Source organism: Acinonyx jubatus, chromosome B1 (genome assembly GCF_027475565.1).
Source record: "Acinonyx jubatus isolate Ajub_Pintada_27869175 chromosome B1, VMU_Ajub_asm_v1.0, whole genome shotgun sequence".
Taxonomy (NCBI): Eukaryota; Metazoa; Chordata; class Mammalia; order Carnivora; family Felidae; genus Acinonyx; species Acinonyx jubatus.
The window spans coordinates 17,296,336-17,316,694 of NC_069382.1; the positions used below are offsets into that span (position 1 = coordinate 17,296,336).

Below are 20,359 nucleotides of genomic sequence, written 5' to 3' on the forward strand. Positions count from 1 at the left end.
TTTAGTTAGATGGATGGAGCAAAACTTATGGCAAGGGAGCCAGACTTGCCCCTTAGTACTGGAGTGTTCCCTGGGAGCTTGTCATCAGGTCAGAGTGGTTGATTTTGATTTGATTTGATTTGATTTGATTTGATTTGATTTTGGAAAGAGACAAAGTGTGAGTTGGGGAGGGGCAAAGAGAGAGGAGACACAGAATCTGAAGCAGGCTCCAGGCTCTGGGCTGTCAGCACAGAGCCTGATGTGGGGCTCAAACTCACCGACCATAAGATCATGACCTGAGCTGAAGTTGGACACTTAACCAACTGAGATACCCAGATGCCCTGAGGGTGGTTTTTATTCTAATTTCACTTGTGTGAAAGTGGTCAGGACATGTTATTCAGCTCTTGACCAGGTGATCATATATACAAGCTATGTCCCCACAGACACCCAGTCTCTGCAGAGTCACATTAAAAGGAAACACAGGTCTGACTCCAGAAGCTGTGAGGCATCATCTTTGCTTTCCACCTTCTGAAGAATTCTAGCCCAGGCATTTTGCTCTGTGTATGACACAGGAAGTTTCACATTGCCTGCTTTCTAGACAAAATGTCCTCTTTCTGTATCATACATTCAAGAACATCATGCATACATATAATAAAATATTTTCCTATTCCTTCATACCATTCAATACTTTTTCACTTGTTCCTACTTCTTTCTTTTTTTTTACATTTATTTATTTTTGGGAGACAGAGTGAGACAAAGTGAGAGCGGGGGAGGGGCAGAGAGAGAGGGAGACACTGGATCGGAAGCAGGCTCCAGGCTCTGAGCTGTCAGCACAGGGCCCAACGTGGGGCTCAAACCCACAGACCGTGAGATCATGACCTAAGCCAAAGTCAGACGCTCAACCAACCGAGCCACCCAGGCACCCCTGTTCCTACTTCTTTCTTAACCCTCACTCAACACACTCTCATGAACAATGTCCGATACATCTCTTCCAGACTATCGTACTACACCACTGCCTTGCCCTGTGCAACCACTGGACAGTGCAGTCTCAGACACTACTGAGATTTGGGGCCTGCTATTTGGATCTGGGATCACAGTGAAGAAGCCAATAAATGACCTTTCAAACATGAATCCCTGGAATTGAGGGGAGAAAAGCTGTGAATAACTTGTTTTTTTTCTATTACATTGCTATCATGAGAATCACATTGTGCAGATAGCTTTGGGAACGAGAGGATGAAGCTATAACAATGGAGAAATCTGGGTATATGTGGAAAGAGCGTGCTATCATAAAATTTTGCAATGCACAATGGAATAGTCCATTGATTTTGTTCACTGGTTATATAGCACCAGAAGTTGTATTCAAGAGTTTACTGGAAATTTTAGTCTTTATCTGATAAGGAGAGGCAAAAATACGATACATGAAATTTAGTTTGATATTACTGAAAGGAATGCCTCCAAACTAGAAGATAAAGTGAAGGTTGGACTTAGACATAGTATGGTCAAAAAGCCAAAATACTCTACAGTATTTCTGAAGATATGGTGTGAAGAAGGTCATCTTCCAAAGGGTCTCCACATTCACAAAAATAACCACATGGCCCTGAATAGGGATTGATTCATCATGAAATATAAGGATAAAGATGATCAGAGAAAGGTAGAGAGAGAGAGAGAGAGAGAGAGACCAACGGAGACTGAGCTAGAAAAAGGAACTAAGCATGAGACAAAAACTGCTTCTAGATTTCTAGTTCTGTCCTTGATAGCAGCATATGATTTGATAACCACTTAAAAATAACCTTAGAAAAACAACTTGAACAAATGCAATTTCATAGAACATAATTTGTTGAAAGCAATTTAGTTGAAAGCAAGTTGGTCAACAGGTCATTTTGGCTGAAGTGATGATGGGGTTTAAATGAAAATTCCTAGACACTGGTTTTTCTAGTATTAGTCATCTTTGGTAGACCATGGGGCACTCTGAAGACCTTCATACATCATTACATATTCTTTTCCAATATAGAGGTATTTTTCTACTTTTGCCATTTAATACCTAATAGAATGTTCAGTCATGTTCTTTTCATGTTTTACCAATTATTTCTTTTATTCTTACCTTGTTGTTTTTACATTTATAATTGATATAGAAATTATTCCTGCACACTCATAAAGATGTTGGAATAAAATAAATACCTAACATTTAATAAGGTGCCTAAATAAATTATCTTAAGTTACAAAATAATGATGTGATCTCACTTCTGCTGACAAGTAAGATGCATAGATTTATATAACATATACTAACCATACTTTACACTTTAGAAAGCATAAGTTGAGATAATAAAAAAGTTAATGGAAAGTTTAGAAAGGTATAATTCTAGTTTTTTTCCTGCTCCTATTTTATTAATCATATTTTTTATGTTTAAAATAAAACAAATATCTCTTCCAACATGGAAAAGTAGAAAGAGAAGCACATAATCATTAATTAAAAACAGAACTGAAACTTTGAAGGATGGGATTTTTCTACTTTAAAAATGTCAATTCAAAAACTATTATGCCTATTCTGCTTATCTGGGTATATTTCCTTTTTGTGCAAGGGTAAAATGGAACATGGCTTGCTTTCTTTTTTATTTCTTTTTTTAAAGTTCATTTATTTGACAGAGAGAGACAGTACACGTGTGCATGAACAGGGGAGGGGAAGACAGAGAGGGAGAGAGAGAATCCTAAGCAGGCCCTGTGCTGTAAGCACAAAGCCTGATTCTAGGCTCAGTCTCACAAACCACAAGTTCATGACCTGAGCCAAGATCAAGAGTTGTATGCTTAATTCTTTCTTTCTTTTCTTTCCTCTTTCTTTCCTCTCTCTCTCTCTTCCTTTCTTCCTTCCTTCATTTTCTTCCTGTCTTCCTTTCTTTCCCTCCTTCCCTCCCTGTCCTCCCTCTTTCTTTCTTTCTTTCTTTCTTTCTTTCTTTCTTTCTTTTTTTCTTTCTTTCTTTCTTTCTTTCACCACTTTAGTTTGACATTTGAGTTACTCTAATATTTCTCTATCAAAAATGAAAGAGTGGGGATAATTGCCTAAGAATGAGTTAAAAATGTAGGTAAAAATAGGGAAAGTAACAAGCAAAATAGGAATAATTTCTTGATAACTGGCACTGAAATATTAGAGAAAGATATCTACAAAATTCTAACATGGCAAAATAATTCAAACTTTCCACAAATAATACTGTTTGCATTTATTTTTTTTTAATTTTTTTTAACGTTTATTTATTTTTGAGACAGAGAGAGACAGAGAGTGAACAGGGGAGGGGCAGAGAGAGAAGGAGACACAGAATCCGAAACAGGCTCCAGGCTCTGAGCTGTCAGCACAGAGCCCAACGCAGGGCTTGAACTCACAGACCGTGAGATCATGACCTGAGCTGAAGTCAGACGCTTAACCGACCAAGCCACCCAGGCACCCCCTGTTTGCACTGATTATATATAAGCATATTCCTGTATTACTAGTAAAGGTAACAAGTATAAAAGACTTGAATAACTCAAATAAATATGGAATTAAATGGAAGGATATTTAACATTTCAAATCTTTTAATACCTAACATCTAATTGAGTCTTCAAAGTATTACTTACCTCCTCTGAAAACTATTTCCCCACCTGCACCCTCAACTAAAAGGAAGAAAGGAGAGGGAAAGTGAGAAGATAACAATTATTGAAGATCCATACTACATACAGGGGTTTCTTAGGCTTACAGGAATTCACATACTATAAGAGGTAGAGTCAGAAATTTTATCCCAAGAACTCTCTGGTTTTGGGTTGACTACACATTACTATAGTATTTTCATGTTTTATATATGAACTGAAAAATAGAGAATGCTCACTGAGTAAGAAAAAGAATTCTCATGAGTATTTTCTTTGTATGGCTTTTCCTTAGAAAGTGTTGAGTGATGACCATAACTAATGAATTAGGACATAATGGTTAGCTAGTTGGAATTTTCCTTCAAAGATGAATACATTTAAGTACTTCAGGTTGATGAATTCTTGTCTACATATTCAAGATGGATTAGGCAATTATCCAATAAATCAGGGTGAAAAACCTATTACAGAATAAAGATAGGGGTGGGGGTTGTTTCTGTTTCTAAGATTGATGGCTTAAATTAGTTGAACTTACTATCTTCTTAATTTTCCTAGGACAGGGATGACCAAACAAATACTTTTCTTAATGGGTCAGTGTCTTGCATATACAAGGCCCTCAATAAATATTTGTGGCAGAACAATGAATTTAATGTAGGGATGGTTTCAAAACATTTTTTATTCATGTAAAATGCCATCATATATCTATTGTATAATGTTTGTTTAATGTTCTATTATATTTAATTTACTCTTTATAAGGTAAAAATATGTTTTTAATTAATTATTCAACATTAATATCTGAACCAGAAGATAGCAGAGAGTAACAAACCTATGGAAAAAGCTCTTGGATCATTTGATTCAAAACTGAGCAATGAAATGGACAACTTGAAAGAAATCACTGAGATGTGTTCTACACAAGCACCTTCAGAGACACCCCAGTTTGAGGATGCCTGGGTGGCCTGTGCACTATTCTCATACTTTTCTATATTATTGTCAGACTGCTTATCACATACATCTCAGATCTAAACTGGTTGTACATTTCTCCCAACCCTTTCCAGGGTGTGCTACTACACCATCTTTATCTTAAAGTAAACAGAAAACCCAGAGAAATCTACAAAGTGGGGATTAATAAAGTGGTTTAACAAGGTTGCTGAATAAAAAACTTAAGGTACTAAAGTCACCTTTAGTACTTTAGTACCTCTAAGCAAATAGTGCTTAGAAATCGTTAAATAAAGGATACTACAGACAATGACAGCAAAAATGTGGCATAGGAATTAGTCCAGAAGCAATACAAAAGTCTCTTATGAAGACTCATATAATAATGGAAAGATATCCAAGATGACCTAAATAAATGAAAAGTGAAGTCACATGATCATGTATAGTGATTGGGGGAAGTCAGTATCATAAATTTGTCAGTTTTCCCCCAAACTGATCCAGAGATTCTTGGTATTTCCAGTCAGATTTCCAAAAAAAAAAATTTTTTTTCATGGAACTAGACAAGCAGATTTCAAATCATATACGCAGAACAAAGCACCATAAATGGCCAATTATTCCTGAAGAAAAAAATTAGGTCAGGATAATGTGCTCTAATATATGGAATTCTTAGTAAATAGCTATAGTAGTTAAGATAGTCAATATTACAGAAAAAAAAACAGATAAATGAATACAATGAATAAAGAATCCAAAACAGAATCATATGTAGATGGAAATATGATAGAAATAAAATTATAGATCAGTGGATTTGTTTTGGGTTAATTTAAGATAATTTCCAGATTGATCAAAAAATTCCGTGATAAAAAATGTCTTAAAATGTTGAAGATAAAATAGGAAAATAAATTTATTTCTTAGTGGTAGCAACATAGTTGTCTAATAAAAACAATTATAGCTGAGTAAGTAAAAATGGCTAAATTGTACCACATTAAAATTAAGAACTTCTGTTTTTAATAAAAGACAACAGAATGAGAAAATAAGCAAACTTAGGACACAATATCAGCCACATTTAACACTTCCAAATGATAAAAGTTAGCCAGAACATATAAAGTTGAATATACAAAGAAATTATTAGACTTCTGGGGAAGATGGTGGAATAGGAGGATCCTAGGCCACGTTGTCCCATGGATACACGCAGATAACACCCAGATCAGTGTAAATAACCCAGAAATTAACCTAAGGACTGGCAGAACAGACTCTCCACAGCTAAACATAGAGAATCCCTCTCTGTTCCTCTCCCCCACTCAGACAGGCAGGCAGGCAGGCAGGCAGGCAAGCAAGCAAGCAATAAAAAATAAATAAATAAATAAATAAATAAATAAATAAATAAATAAATAAATAAATCTGAATTATCTTTAAAAAACAAATTAAAAAACCCAAGACCCATTTATGTGCTTCCTACAAAAGACTCATTTCAGACCTAAAGACATACAAACTGAAAGTGGAGAGCTGGAGAGAATTTATCATTCAAATAGATGTGAAAGAAAGCTGGGGTAGCAATACTTACATTGGACAAAATAGACTTTAAAACAAAGACTGTAACAAGAGCCAAAAATGGACATAATATGACTATGAAGGGAAAAAATCCAACAAAAAAATATAACAATTGTAAATATTTGTGCACCTAACATGAGCACACGCAAATATACAAACCCTCTATTAAAAAATATAAAAGAGGTATTGGCAGTGATACAATAACAGTAATGGACTTTAACATCCCACTTACATCAATGGATAGATCACCCAAAGAGAAAATCAAGAAAAAAACAGTGGCATTGTATGACACAATGGACCAGATGGATCAAATGATATATCAGAACATTCTGTCCTAAAACACCAGAATACACATTCTTTTCAAGGTCACATGGAACATCCTGCAGAACAGATTACATGTTATGTCACACAATAAGTCTTGACAATTTTAAAAAGACTGAAATCATATCATGCATCTTTTCTGATCTCAACACTATAAAACTAGGTATCAACCTCAAGAAAAAAATCTAGAAAGAACACAAATTAAAAACTACATGAAGAAAAATGAAAATGAAAACACAATGGTCCAAAATCTTTGGGATGCAGCAAAGTTGTTCTAAGAAGGAAGTTTATAGCAATACAGGGCTACCTCAAGAAACAAGCAAAAATGTCAAATAAGCAACCTACATTTACACCTAAAGGAGCTAGAAAGAGAAGAACAAACAAAACTGAAAACCAGTAGAAGGAAGGATAAAATAAGGATTCAGGAAGAAATAAATGAAATAGAAGCTAAAAAAAAACAAAAAAACAAAAAACTCACAATAGAAGCCAGAAGCTGGTTCTTTGAAATGATTAACAAAATTGATATATCATTAGCCAGAATCATAAAAAAATTATAAAAGAATATAAAGAGAAGACTCAAAATCAGAAATGAAAGAGGAGAAATAACAACCAACACTACAGAAATACAAAGGATTATAAGAGAATATTATGAAAGATTATATGCCCACAAATTGGACAAATTACAGGAATGGATAAACTCCTTGAATCATATAACCTCCCAAAACTAAAGCAGGAAGAAAATTTGAACAGACTGATTAACAGCAATGAAATTGAATCAATAATAAAAAAAACTCCCAACAAACAAAAGTCCACGACCAGACAGCTTCACAGGTGAATTCTACCAAACATTTGAAGAAAACATAACATCCATTCTTCCCAAACTATTCCAAAAATAGAAGAGGAAGAAAGGAATGCTTCCACATTAATTCTGTGAGACCAGCATTATCTTGATATCAAAACCAGATAAAGACACTACAAAAACAAAACAAAACAAAAAACTAGAGGCTAATATTGCTGATGAACATAGATGCAAAAATCGTCAGCAAAATATTAGGCAACCAATTCCAACAGTACATTAACAAATTATTCACCACAATCAAGTGGGATTTAATTTGCAAATCAATCAATGTTTACATCATATCAACAAAGGACTGGATGAAAATCATGATCATTTCAATCAATGCAGGAAAACCACTTAACAAAGTAAAACACCCATTCATGATAAAAATCATCCACAAAGGGCGATTAGAGGAAACATACTACAACATAATAAAGGTCTTCTATGAAAAATAAACACATTAAACATCATTCTCAATGGTGAGAAACTGAGAGCTTTCTTCCTAAGATCAGGAACAAAACAGGGATGTCCATTCTCACCACTTTTATTCAACATAGTACTGGAAGTCCTAGGCACAGCAATCAGACAACATACATACATACATACATACATACATACATACATACATAAATGGCATCCAAACTGGCAAAGAAGAAGTAAAACTTTCACTATTTGCAGATGACATGATACAATATATAGAGAACCCTGAAGACTCCACCTAAAAACTACCAGAACTGACAAATGGATTCAGTAAGATTGCATGATACAAAATCAATGTACAGAAATTTGCTGCGTTTCTATGTGCTAATACTGAAACAGCAGAAAGAGAAATTAAGAAAAATCCCATTTGCAATTGCACCAAAATAGTAAAGTATAAAGGAATAAGCCAAAGACATGAAAAACCTGTACTATGAAACATCAATGAAACAAATTGAAGATGACACAAACAAATAGAAAGGTATTTCAGGCTCATGGATGAGCCTGAACATCCATACTAGCCAAAGCAACCTACAAATTTAATCCTTATCAAAATACCAACAGCATTTTTCACAGAACTAGAACAAACTATCCTACAATTTATACGGAACCACAAAAGACCCTGAAGAGCCAAAGCAATCCTGAAAAAGAAAAACAAAACTGAAAGTATCACAATCCCAGATTTCAAGATATACTACAGAGCTGTAGTAATCTAAATAGTATGGCAATGACACAAAAATAGACATATAAATCAGTGGAACAGAACAAAGAGTACAGAAATAAATACATGATTATATGTCAATTAAATGACAAAGAAGGCAAGAACATGCAATGGGTAAAAGTCTCTTTGACCACTGGTGTTGGGAAAACTGGGCAGCTACATGCAAAATAATAAAACTGGACCACTTTCTTGCATCATAGAAAAAATAAACTCAAAAGGGATTAAAGACCTAAATGTAAGACCTGAAACCATACAAATGCTGGAAGAGAACACAGGCAGTAAGTTCTTTGACATTGACCATAGTAACATTTTTCTAGATAGGTCCCTTGAAGCAAAGGAAACAAAAGCAGAAATAAACTATTGGGAATACATCAAAATAAAAAGCTTCTACATGGTGAAGGAAATAAGAAAACTAAAAGGCAACCAATGGAATGGGAGAAGATATTCATAAATGACATATCCAATAAAGGATTAGTATCCAAAGTATATAAAGAACTTATATAACTCAACACCCAAAATACAAATAATCCAATTAAAAAGTGGACAGAAGACATGAATAGACATCTCTCCAAAGAAGACCCATAGATGGCCAACAGACCATGATTCACCACCACTTACCATTAGGGAGATGCAAATAAAAACTATAATGAGATATCACCTCACACCTGTCACAATGGTTACAATCAACCCAAGACACAACAAGTATTGGCAAGTGTGTAGAGAAAAAGGAACCTTCTTCCACTGTTGGTGGAAATGTAAACTGGTTCAGCCACTGTGGAAAACAGTATGGAGGTTCCTCAGAAATTAAAATGAGAACTACCCTATGATCCAGCAATTACACTACGGGGTATATATCCAAATAATACAAAAACACTAATTCAAAGGGATACCTGCACCCCTATGCTTATAGCAGCATTATTTACAATAGCCAAGATATGGAAGCAGCCCAAGTGTCCATCAATTAGGGAATGGATAAAGAAGTGGTATATATACATATATAATGGAATATTATTCAGCCATAAAAAAGAATGAGATTTTGCCATTTGCAACAGCATCGATGGAGCTGGAGAGTATAATGCTAAGTAAAGTAAGTCAGTCAGAGAACGACAAATACATATGATTTCACCCATATGTGGAATTTAAGAAACAAAGAAATAAGTAAAGGGACAAACGAAAAAGAGAGAGAAAGAGAGAGAGAGAGAGAAACCAAAAAACAGACTCTTAACTATAGAGAACAAATGGATGGTTAGCAGAGGGGAGGTGGGTGGGAGATGGGTTAATTAGGTAACGGGATTAAGGAGTGCACTTGCCGAGATGAGCACTGGGTGATGTATGGAGTTGTTCAAACACTATATTTACACCTGAAACTAATGTAGCACTGTATGCGAACTAAATGGAAATAAAATAAAAACTTTTAAAAAAATTAAAAAATCATAGGTATAAAGGTATTATCACAATTAGTTGCCATTTGACACTCAACCTACTAGGAGAAATTTTAAAGTCTAAAACTAGAGTTGTTCAAAAGATTGGGATTCTCATTAATCAGTGGTTCTCTGGGATACAATTTGGCTTTACCTAGTAAAGGTAAACACACATATTACCTAAAAACACTGCAATTCCACTCCTGAGAATGTACTCTAAAGAATCTCTTGCCTATATGCAGCAAGAAAACGCACAATAAAATGTTCATAGCTATGTTTTCACAAGAGCAATGACCTGGAAGCAAATCAATGTCTTGTAACAACAAATGAGAGTCGGGGCGCCTGGGTGGCTCAGTTGGTTAAGTGCCAGACTCAATCTCGGCCCAGGCCCAGGTCATGATCTCAGTTTGTGAATTCGAGCCCCGTGTGGGGCTCTGCTCTGGGGGTGTGGAGCCTGCTTGGGTTTCTCTCTCTCCTTCTCTGTGCCCCGCCCCTGCTTGTGCTTTCTCTCAAGATAATTAAACATAAAAAAAAATTAAGAACAAAAGAGAGTCAAATATTTAAACATGCATTCAAGTCAAAAGGATAATATTGAGCAACAAAAGAATATCACATGCACACAAATCTACATACATATGTGGTATTATAAGAGGGAAATCAGGCCAAACTAAATAACATATCACTTAGGAATACTAATATGTTTACATTATTATTAATAAATTCAACATAATGGAAAAGCAAAGTTATTGATAATATACAATGATGGCTAAATGAGTATCTGTCTTATCATTCTTTAAATATTATATACTGTACACATGTTTGGCACGTATTTTGATAGTAATGTAAAATAATGTGATGAAATAATTAAGTTACAACGTGAATTTATTTTTTAACAAGTTACAAAGGAAAAGTTGAGAGACTTTCTCCTCCCTGCATCTGAAAGTACCCTCTCAGATGTTAAAATTAGACATGCAGTTTTGGTAAATTACTTGAACATCATTTTCAACAAGATTTCATACTTTCTTGTTAAAAAATAACTCACAAATATTTACTTTTGCTGTCATTTCAATTTCCATAAACGAGTTTATTTCAAAAAACAGTGAGTTACTGTTGGATTTATATTTGTTTTTTAAGAAAAAAAATACATTCTTATAAGAAAAACACACAGTCTAGTGCAGCATCAAGTCACGAGAGACAGGTACGAGGAGGGTGGTAGGTGAAAGGTTGGATTCCCTTGGGTATGAAGAGATCTGGTGTATTCTAAATGTAGATATCATTTTTCATAGGCAAAGTAACGCGAAGTGTGTTGCCTCCCATTGGTCACTGACACAGTGAGGAAGACCAGCTGAGGGAGGCTCGGGTGGTGGGGAGCAGGACGGAAAACAGACTGCCAGCCAGATGGACACCGTTCATTACAAACTGAGCCACTGGCTCAGGGCATGACTCTGGATGAGCCGTTTGACTGCCTTGTGTTTCAATTAAGACAGCCCAAGGAGGGAGGAAAAAGCACAATCTAATTGAAAAATAGACATTGTATGTCAATGGAGATTTCTGATGATAAATCTTTGATAGCACTGAGAAGTAACTGTTGGGTGACGGTTAGACCCCAAAGCCTGGGTCACTGAACATCAGCAAGTTTATTTTTAAAGCCTTATTTTTCATTGTGACACCTTCAACTGGGGATCAGTGCCTTGGCAAAACATCAAGTCACACATTGCGCTACAAGTGAAATATGCTAATTATATCTTTACCGTTTTATAAAGAATTTCACAGCAGAAGCTAATAAGAATGTATGATAGATAAAACACTTATGTCGTGGATTTACTAATTTTTGACAGCTCTTTTAAAAGCAGGCAGAAGACATTATTGCTGAGACAGCTTCAAAGAGCTCTTTATTATTTAAAGAAAGCATGCGAGTATCAAAAAGAGGTTGGGCTAAGACTTGGGAGAACCAAGGAATCAAGAGAATACAGAAGAAAAACAGGTAAAAATTGTCTCCTATTCTCTCCATTTCATTTGAGAAGCTCAGAATGAAATACCTTCTCTTACATAATGGAAGAGAGCAGTTTGATGCAGGCAGAAAACGATACTAAGTGCTCATTACTTTTAACTGTGCAATTTAAATACTCAAGTGCATCAATGGAAAGGAGATTTAAATAGCAAGCTTCATTGCTATTTGCTCCTAAAAGAAAACGATCCCTACAGATTACCACATTTCGTTACAGTCAACTTGGGGATGAATAGTAATTCTGCAGTTTGAGAAGAAGAGGGGCATGTGGGAAAACTGAAGCGTGAACAAAACAACAGTTGGGCTGTCTTCCATTGTTTATCGGGGCTTTGGGAATTCTCTGCAGCTTTGTCTTTCATGGTTGCTTAATAAATAAAAATACAGTACACAGCCTACATGTTTGGGGCGTGATTCACAGAATGGTGCTAATTCACCTAAGGGACCCTGCCTGGCTTAGTCCAGGGAGCACATCTTCTAAGCATCTGGAACCACACTGGCAATTTTCCCAAAGGCCAAGGGCTTTAGCTATTTTGCCAGTCATTTACATAGACTGGCTTAAATTATGCAGCCATCTGTATTCTTATGCACCTAGATTGAGTAAAATGAATGTACAGTCTTGAAAGCATCCATCCCTGATGTCCCCTTCACGCTGACTTTTATTCGTTTCAAACAACGGTGGAATCCGGGACATACTGAACGGTGTTCATTTAGAAAGCTCATCCGTCCTCATTTGCTTCATAGCCCACCACTTTGCCTTCTCAGCATTGTCCACCCGAACTACCATGGGCAGTTTGCAATACTGCCGGGAAAGCAGGCTCTGTAGTTGGGCTGCTGGGCGTAAAATCTCCCCTATGCTATGTGTTCATGTGCGATGTTGGGCAAATGACTGCGTTTCTCTGTGCTTTGGCTTCTTGCCTCTCAAAAATCTAAGGGCAATAATCTTACAGGGTTCCTGTGAGGAAGCAATGAATTTAGCACACTGTTTGACATGCAGTAAGTTCTCAATGAGTACTGCATGTAATTATCAATATCACAGGTCATGATTGTTATTTTATCCCATCCTAGACAGAGTCACTTTCTCCAGGCAGCCCTGACTTCCTCCACTGCGATGAGGGTCACCTATTAGTGACACAGGGAACAGAGCCAGGTCGCCACGCTTCCCAGGGATGGGAGCTAATCCACAGGGGAGCTGCAAAATATGGAAACTCCTTAGATGGCATTCACAATATTGCAACCTTGGTAACGTCATACAAATGCCAGGTGATATTAAACTGCAACTACAGCGGGAGGAAAGCAGAGGGTGGGGGTGGGGAGGGGAGGGACGATCAAAGACAGATGACTCAAAAGTGTGTGCGCATTACCTCAAAGGGCAACTTCACGCCACTCCCCTGATGTTCTAGGAACCCCAGGATTTTGGTTACAAGAGTTGGGTGGCAGCCTAACACAGAGTAAAAGGACTTTCTGATTTTGACAGGAGGGCAATCAGCACTATAGGCAGAAAGACAGCAAGTACTTAAGGTTATTTTAGGTCTCGAGGAAAAATGACTCAAACATATATTGCAAATAAAGTTTATAAAAAATTCTACAGATGTGAGTTTAGGGGCACCTGGGTGGCTCAGTCGGTTGAGCGTGTGACTTCGGCTCAGGTCATGATCTCGTGATCTGTGAGTTCAAGCCCCGCATCAGGCTCTGTGCTGACAGCTCAGAGCCTGGAGCCTGTTTCGGATTCTGTGTCTCCCTCTCTCTCTGCCCCTCTCCTGTTCATGCTCTGTCTCTCTCTGTCTCAAAAATAAATAAAACATTAAAAAAATGTGAGTTTATTTGTGGATATCAGCTAATGAAATGCCTAAGGCAAGACAACTCGATTTTTTTTATGATATTTTGGGGAAGATTGCTTATTTGATTGCTGGAAATTAAATTTGTTAATAGATGTTGCCGGTGCAGACATATATGTTATTCTCCATATAATTATCAAAGAGGGATTTGAGTTAGATCTGGCATACAAATAGGGAATTTAAATTAAAAAATAAATGTACATCAATTGTATACAAGAGCTTTCTATTCTGTCTTGTTACTTGGCATTGTCATTGCCATCTTCCCAGGGTATGTATTTGTGTGCACGTCACAGTTCCAAAACAGGAAAGAAACTACAAGAGAAGCTGGTCTTTCTATTCACTTGGGTGGAGTTAAAAGTTGTTCACACTGTGTAACATGAGAGAAAATCTAGTCTTCAGTATTTCACCTGTCCAGCTGCCCCCAATGCAGCCAGATGGAAAGCTGAGGGAACAAGGGCTTGCCCTTCTAGATATTTGGGTAGATCTTTAAAAATGCTGTTCTGGTGTGCCTGGGAGGCTCAGTCGGTTAAGCGTCTGACTTTGGCTCAGGTGGTGATCTTGCAGTGGGTGAGTTCGACCCCACATCGGGCTCAGTGCTGACAGCTCAAAGCCTGGAGCCTGCTTTGGATTCTGTCTCCCTCTCTCTCTCTCTCTGCCCCTTCCGCACTCATGCTCTGTCTTTCGCTCTCTCTCTCAAAAAATAAACATTAAAAAAAAATTTTTTAAATGCCTTTCATTAGGTGGGCAATGAAAGTTGGCCAAATGATTCAGGAATAAATACTATAGTAAGTATTGATTTATGAGAGCACTTTAGGGAGCGCCTGGGTGGCTCAGTTGGTTAAGCATCCACTCTTGGTATCGGGCCAGGTCATGATCTCACTGGTTCCTGGGCTTGAGCCCTGCGTTGGGCTCTGTGCTGGCATCATGGAGCCTGCTTGGGATTCTCTGTCACTCTTTCTCTCTCTGCCCCTCCCCCACTTGTGCTGTCTTGTCTATCTCAGAATAAATAAACTAATAAGCTTTAAAAAAATGAGAGAACACCTCACTTTTGACAGGTAGGCTGGAGGAGCATTGCAAATGAAGGCTGCCCCTACAGGGGGAAAGGTAAAAAGCAGTGGTGTTTTGAGCCTGGGCTCTGATTAAGTAAGACCTATATTCAATTTCTGACTTTGACAGTTTCTAGCTGGATAAACAATGGCCTTGGGCGAGTTAATGGAACATGCTAGGGCTCCTATTTTTCCCTATTAAAACATAAAGATTTTAGGTTGTGTTGTGAGCCTGATAAAATAATTAGTAATTATTATATTAACTAATAATATCATTGACTTTGCATGAGTATAGGCTGTTGTAAGCTGACAGTATAGATACTGTACGATACAGAGAAATAGGCATGGGTATAAAGAAATCGATGATGTGAAGACAGAGGAGAGGACATATAAATTCAAATTTCACAGCAGTAATCAAATAATATCTACCATCAGATGGAGCATAAGTAGTTCCCATCCAGGCCTGCAGTCTTCTGGACCTGTGTCATGCTGCTTAATGGCCTTGATGGGCTACATCTTGTCCCTGGTTAACGAGGGTTCAGTGGCCTTGGCTGGTTGCAGCTTCACAAGACACAGAGGCCATGCATGCTCACGTTAGCGTCTAATTTTATTTTTCCCCTAGAAGTTGTTCTGAATTGACAATTTAGTGTTCAGCAATTTAAAATCAATTGGATTTGTTTTTCTTTTTAAGTATTTGTTTCTGGGAACACCATGGAAAAGCACAGTGTCAGGCTTTTGAATATTTATATTAAAAGCAAAGAAAAAAATTATAGAAGGAGATTAAATGCTTTAGTTTTCTTGTAATCCTTTCACCTTTCCCGGTCTTCTTTCTACCTCCTTCCCTGCCCCCTACTTTGGTGGACAAATCACTTATCATCAATTTACTCCTGAATATCTTGAACAATTTTGGTGAACAAACATATTCTCTGAGTCACAATGCTTGGGGAACCACATGTCCTTTTTACATTTCACATTCACCAGAGCTTTGGATTTAATTATACTAGAGAATTCTTTCCCACTGAATTAAGTATCACACTTCAATATCAAAACTGCACTGAAAGCTCTGATATTGAATTGGTGTAATTTTAACCTTCTAAGAGAATTGGTTGGTGTGGAGTTTCTATCCAGCTAGTACATGCTTTGACTTTATGAAACCTTCTTTGAAAAGTGTCTGATTACTTTCAGGGGTGAGGTCTGTCCTTTTGTCCTGACAAAGCTCACTTTTCCATTCTTGCTGCCAAAATGTTTTGCCATCGTAGGATTTTCCCAACTGTTGCTTGGAAGTCAAATTAAAGGTCTTAGGCAATTTCAGCTTTAAAATGCCATGTAACAGACAGAATGGAGGCGAGACTGAATTCTACCAGTAAACAAGTTAGGTCAGTTCTACACAGCCATGGACGAATATGGATAGAACCAAAACATTTCGGCTTTTCACTTTGCTACTGCTTTATAAGACAGACTTAAAAAGAAAAAAAAAAAAAAGGTGGAAACTAACTTTCTACTGCTAGAGGAAAAATTATTCCAGAATTTTTTTTAATAGACTCGGATTCTCAGAGTCTTTAGGAAATACAATGGATGTTTAATTAATTCGTGCATCTAAAACTTAAACCACATTATTTCCTTTTCATAGGCTGAGTGGAAATAATTCTTCTACAGGGACAATCTAACCTTCCTTTATGCTTCTTGCTTTCTCAATGTCTCATCTCAGCATGTGTTTTTACAGTCCCCTTCGTACCCAAAGCCTGAGTTGGCTGATAACAAGAACAAGATGGGAAAAAAGTGATTAGATTGTGTATGGTTTAATTACTTTCCTCCTGCTCTGTCCCCACTCCCCACAGCCCTGTGGAGCTACTCATGGAAAGAATTGCTGGAGCTAGACCCCAAACTCCCGAAAAGCTACCAAAGAACTAAGTGGCCAGAATAGAGAAGAACTGTAAGTCAGAGATCCTCACTGATACATGGAGGGAGAAATAGAAAAAAAGCTGGGAGGGGCGCCTGGGTGGCTCAGTCGGTGAAGCGTCCGACTTCAGCTCAGGTCATGATCTTGCGGTCCAGTCCGTGAGTTTGAGCCCCGGCGTCGGGCTCTGTGCTGACAGCTCAGAGCCCGGAGCCTGTTTTGGATTCTGTCTCCCTCTCTCTGACCCTCCCCCGTTCATTCTCTGTCTCTCCCTGTCTCAAAAATACACAAAATGTTAAAAAAATTTTTTTTTTAATTTAAAAAAAAAAAAAAAGAAAAAAAGCTGGGAGTCTTCAAATAACCTAGTAACATGCAAAGAGGAGAGAGACCTCTTCGAACAATTTCCAGACTCAGAGAATGAAACGTATTTCCCTGCTGCCCCACACCTGGAGGCATAGAAGCAGCAGCTATTAAGAAAGGAGGGAAGGGACACCGGGGTGGCTCAGTCAGTTAAGCATCTGACTTTGAGTCCCACCTCGGGCTCTGTGCTCTCAGAGCGTGGAGCCTGTTTCAGATCCTGTGTCTTCCTCGCCCTCTGCCCCTCCCCCGCTCATTCTCTGTTTCTGTCTCTCAAAAATTAATAAGCGTTAAAAAAAAGTTAAAAAAAAAAAAGGAAAGGAGGGGAGGGGCACATGGGTGGCTCAGTCAGTTAAGGTCTGACTCTTGATCTCAGCTAAGGTCATGATCTTGCAGTTTGTAAGTTCAAACCCCACGTCGGGGCTCTGTGCTGACAGCTCAGAGCCTGGAGTCTGCTTCGGATTCTGTGTCTCCCCTTCTCTCTGCCCCTCCCCTGCTCATGCTTTCTCTCTCAAAATAAATAAATAAACTTAAAAATAAAAGGAGGGGAGAAGGGAAGAAACTGATCATTTCTTTTTCCTCAGCTGCATGACAGAAGAATTATCTATGAATGAAGATCAAAGTGTTGATTACTTCATAGAACCAAACATTCTATTAAAAAAAATTACTGTGTATTTTGTGTCTTAGGTCACCATTGGACTCTAAAAATGCTCAGAAAATAAAGGAACTGCTTTTTATTTTTATTTTTTGCTTAACCCAGGAGTAAGGTAAAATAGATTCCTGGAAAACTCAATGAACATAAGAATTCAAATAAGTTTGCTTTGTGATAAGCATCCCACACGTCAGGTTTGTGCACTGTACTAGTTACTGGTGACCTCATGAAATTTGGCCACAACCAGAATCCTAGAAATCTAGTTTCCCCATAAGATACTGGAAAAGGGTAGAAAATCCGAACTATTTGGAAGAGACTCCTTTTAGGGATAAATATTTATCATCTGTAACGCATTGGTCAAGAATCAACAGCTCATGAGTGAGACGTGAAAGACGGCCGAGAAAAAAGTGTAACGTTATGGCTGACATTTTCACCAGTTTATGGTGTACCTCAAAGGGTCTCAAGTTTTCTCTCTCGTCAGGAACATGTGTAAATCCTGGTGGAGATGCAAGAGGGCTTTGTGGCTTCCTGCTGCCGACTCTGGAGTATGATACTACTTCTCAATGCTGTATTTACCTGACCAGTGAAGTCACTTGGTATACAAGGTCACAGGTCATATCACAATTCCTGGGCTTTGCTTTTATTTACTTACTAAAAACTTTGTTTAATGTTTGTTTGCTTATTTATTTAGAGAGACACAGCGACAAAGCGCGAGCAGCGGAGGGTCTGAGAGAAGGAGACACAGAATCTGAAACAGGCTCCACGGTCTGAGCTGTCAGCACAGAGCCTGAGGCTGGACCTGAACCCACGAACCGTGAGATCATGACCTGAGCCGAAGTCGAAGTCTTAACTGGCTGAGCCACCCGGTGCGCCCCTCCGGGGCTTTGCTTCGAAATAGCATCGCTCCTTCTTGCCAAAAATCCATCTAACAATCTTAAAACCGGAAGCAATTCGTGAGTGACTATGTTCTTACCTTAAAGCATCACAAGACTCCCAGTGTGTGGTTCCCATTCTTTTCCAAGAAAAGTCTAACGCCACAAGAATTTAGAGAACAAGTTGGCTGTCACCGCTCAGAGGGATTAAGCAGGGTCCAGGATTATTTCAAGCATCTGTTACTAGGGGTATAGATGCCATAGACCCAAAGAGGAAGATGAGGGATAAATATACAGTAGACGTCCTCCCTTTCCATGGGGGACACCTTCATTCCAGGACACCACAGGGATGCCTGAAACTGTGGACAGTACTAAACCCTAGGTATACTGGTTTTTCCCATCCATATTCACCTATGATAAAGTTTAACTTATGAATGAGGCACGGTAAAAAAAAAAAAAAAAAAAAAAAAAAAAAAAAAAAAAGACTAACAGTAAAATAGAATTATGAAAATATATTGTAATAAAAGTTATGTGAACATATTCCCTCCCTCTCTCAAAATATTACACTGTATTGCATTGACTCACCCTTGTGAGGATGCGAACGACAAAACGCCCACGACCGAGGAGAGGAAGTGAGGCGAGTGACGTAGGCCTCTGCTGCGTAAAATTAGGTTACTATTCACCTTCTGAGGATTCGTCAGAGGGAGGGTCTTCCGCTTTCAGACCGCGGTTGATCTCGGGTCATTGAAACCGCGTCAAGGGAATCAGCAGATAAAGGGGAACTAGTGTTGGGGAGTTTTAAGTTAAGTTTTAGGTGAAATTAATGCTACTTTTGAATTGTAATGTTAATGAGACAGATGGAGACGTTTGAAGCGTGGAGGAGATGACAGTGTATTAAATAAGGTCAGCATGAGGTTAATTCAAGGTGAAGCTACGAGGGCATTGCTCACCTTGAGGCTAACCACAAGATACCATTTCCAAACTGGAGTTAAAGTAAAAGAGAAAGATGGAGAGCTTCGAAGTTAAGAGAAAGGAAGAACGTGTTCCTATTTTGATGACCTGAAATCTTAGGAGTCAAAAATAAAAAAATATCTTGTGAAAATCCATAATTACTAAAGACCTTGATCATATCAGTAAAAATACTGGTCTTTATAGTACTTTTTAAAAGTCAAATCTGGGTAAAAGTATTTGAAAATGGTGTTAGAATGGTTTCATATTTGTGGAAAGTATGATTTAGTTATAGTGTATATAAACCATAAACATATTTAAAGATATTTATTTTACAGAAAATAAAATACCTTTGCAAAATATTACAGAGTTAAAACCAGAAAATATTCTACTAATTTTATTCCCGACATTAAAGTACTAACCATCATAGTCTCAACTTCTAAAAGTAAATTTTACCCAAAACGGTCAAAATAATTTTAATGATCTCACTGCAAAAGTCAAAATGCTGTGTTCATTGGGATCTTTCATAATAGCCTCGCCCATTGTAAGTATGCTTATATTTAACTTCTGAATATACGTAAAATAATAAAAATCCAAAAGGCTGTCTTCCCTTCCCCCTTTCCACTCATTTTTTACCTTTTCATGCCCCCTTCCCATCCCTTCCTTCAGTAACTATGTGTATATCCATGTTCAATGTACTGTACTAGGTGCTTTGGCTGATGATGATAAGATAGAGTCCAGAGATAATATAAAGCAGGTACAAATATAATTATAACACAAGTTAGAATATTGTCTGGTTCATTAGTTATGAATTATTGAATGGTGGTTATAAATGTTGCATGAACAAATTCTCTGTTCATTTCCGATTGATTCTGTCTAGGTGTTAATGTAAGACAAATT

The 20,359-nt window shown here is 37.6% G+C and overlaps 1 long non-coding RNA gene across 1 annotated transcript in view; it reads right to left on the reverse strand.

Moving 5' to 3' along the window:
* LOC113604649 (uncharacterized) overlaps positions 1-19,241 on the reverse strand; it is a 201,166-nt gene extending 181,925 nt beyond the window's left edge. Inside the window, exon 1 of the long non-coding RNA XR_008295855.1 lies at positions 19,097-19,241. This is a non-coding gene — a long non-coding RNA (uncharacterized LOC113604649). The remainder of the gene's footprint in view (positions 1-19,096) is intronic.
* Positions 19,242-20,359: the final 1,118 nt, after the last annotated feature.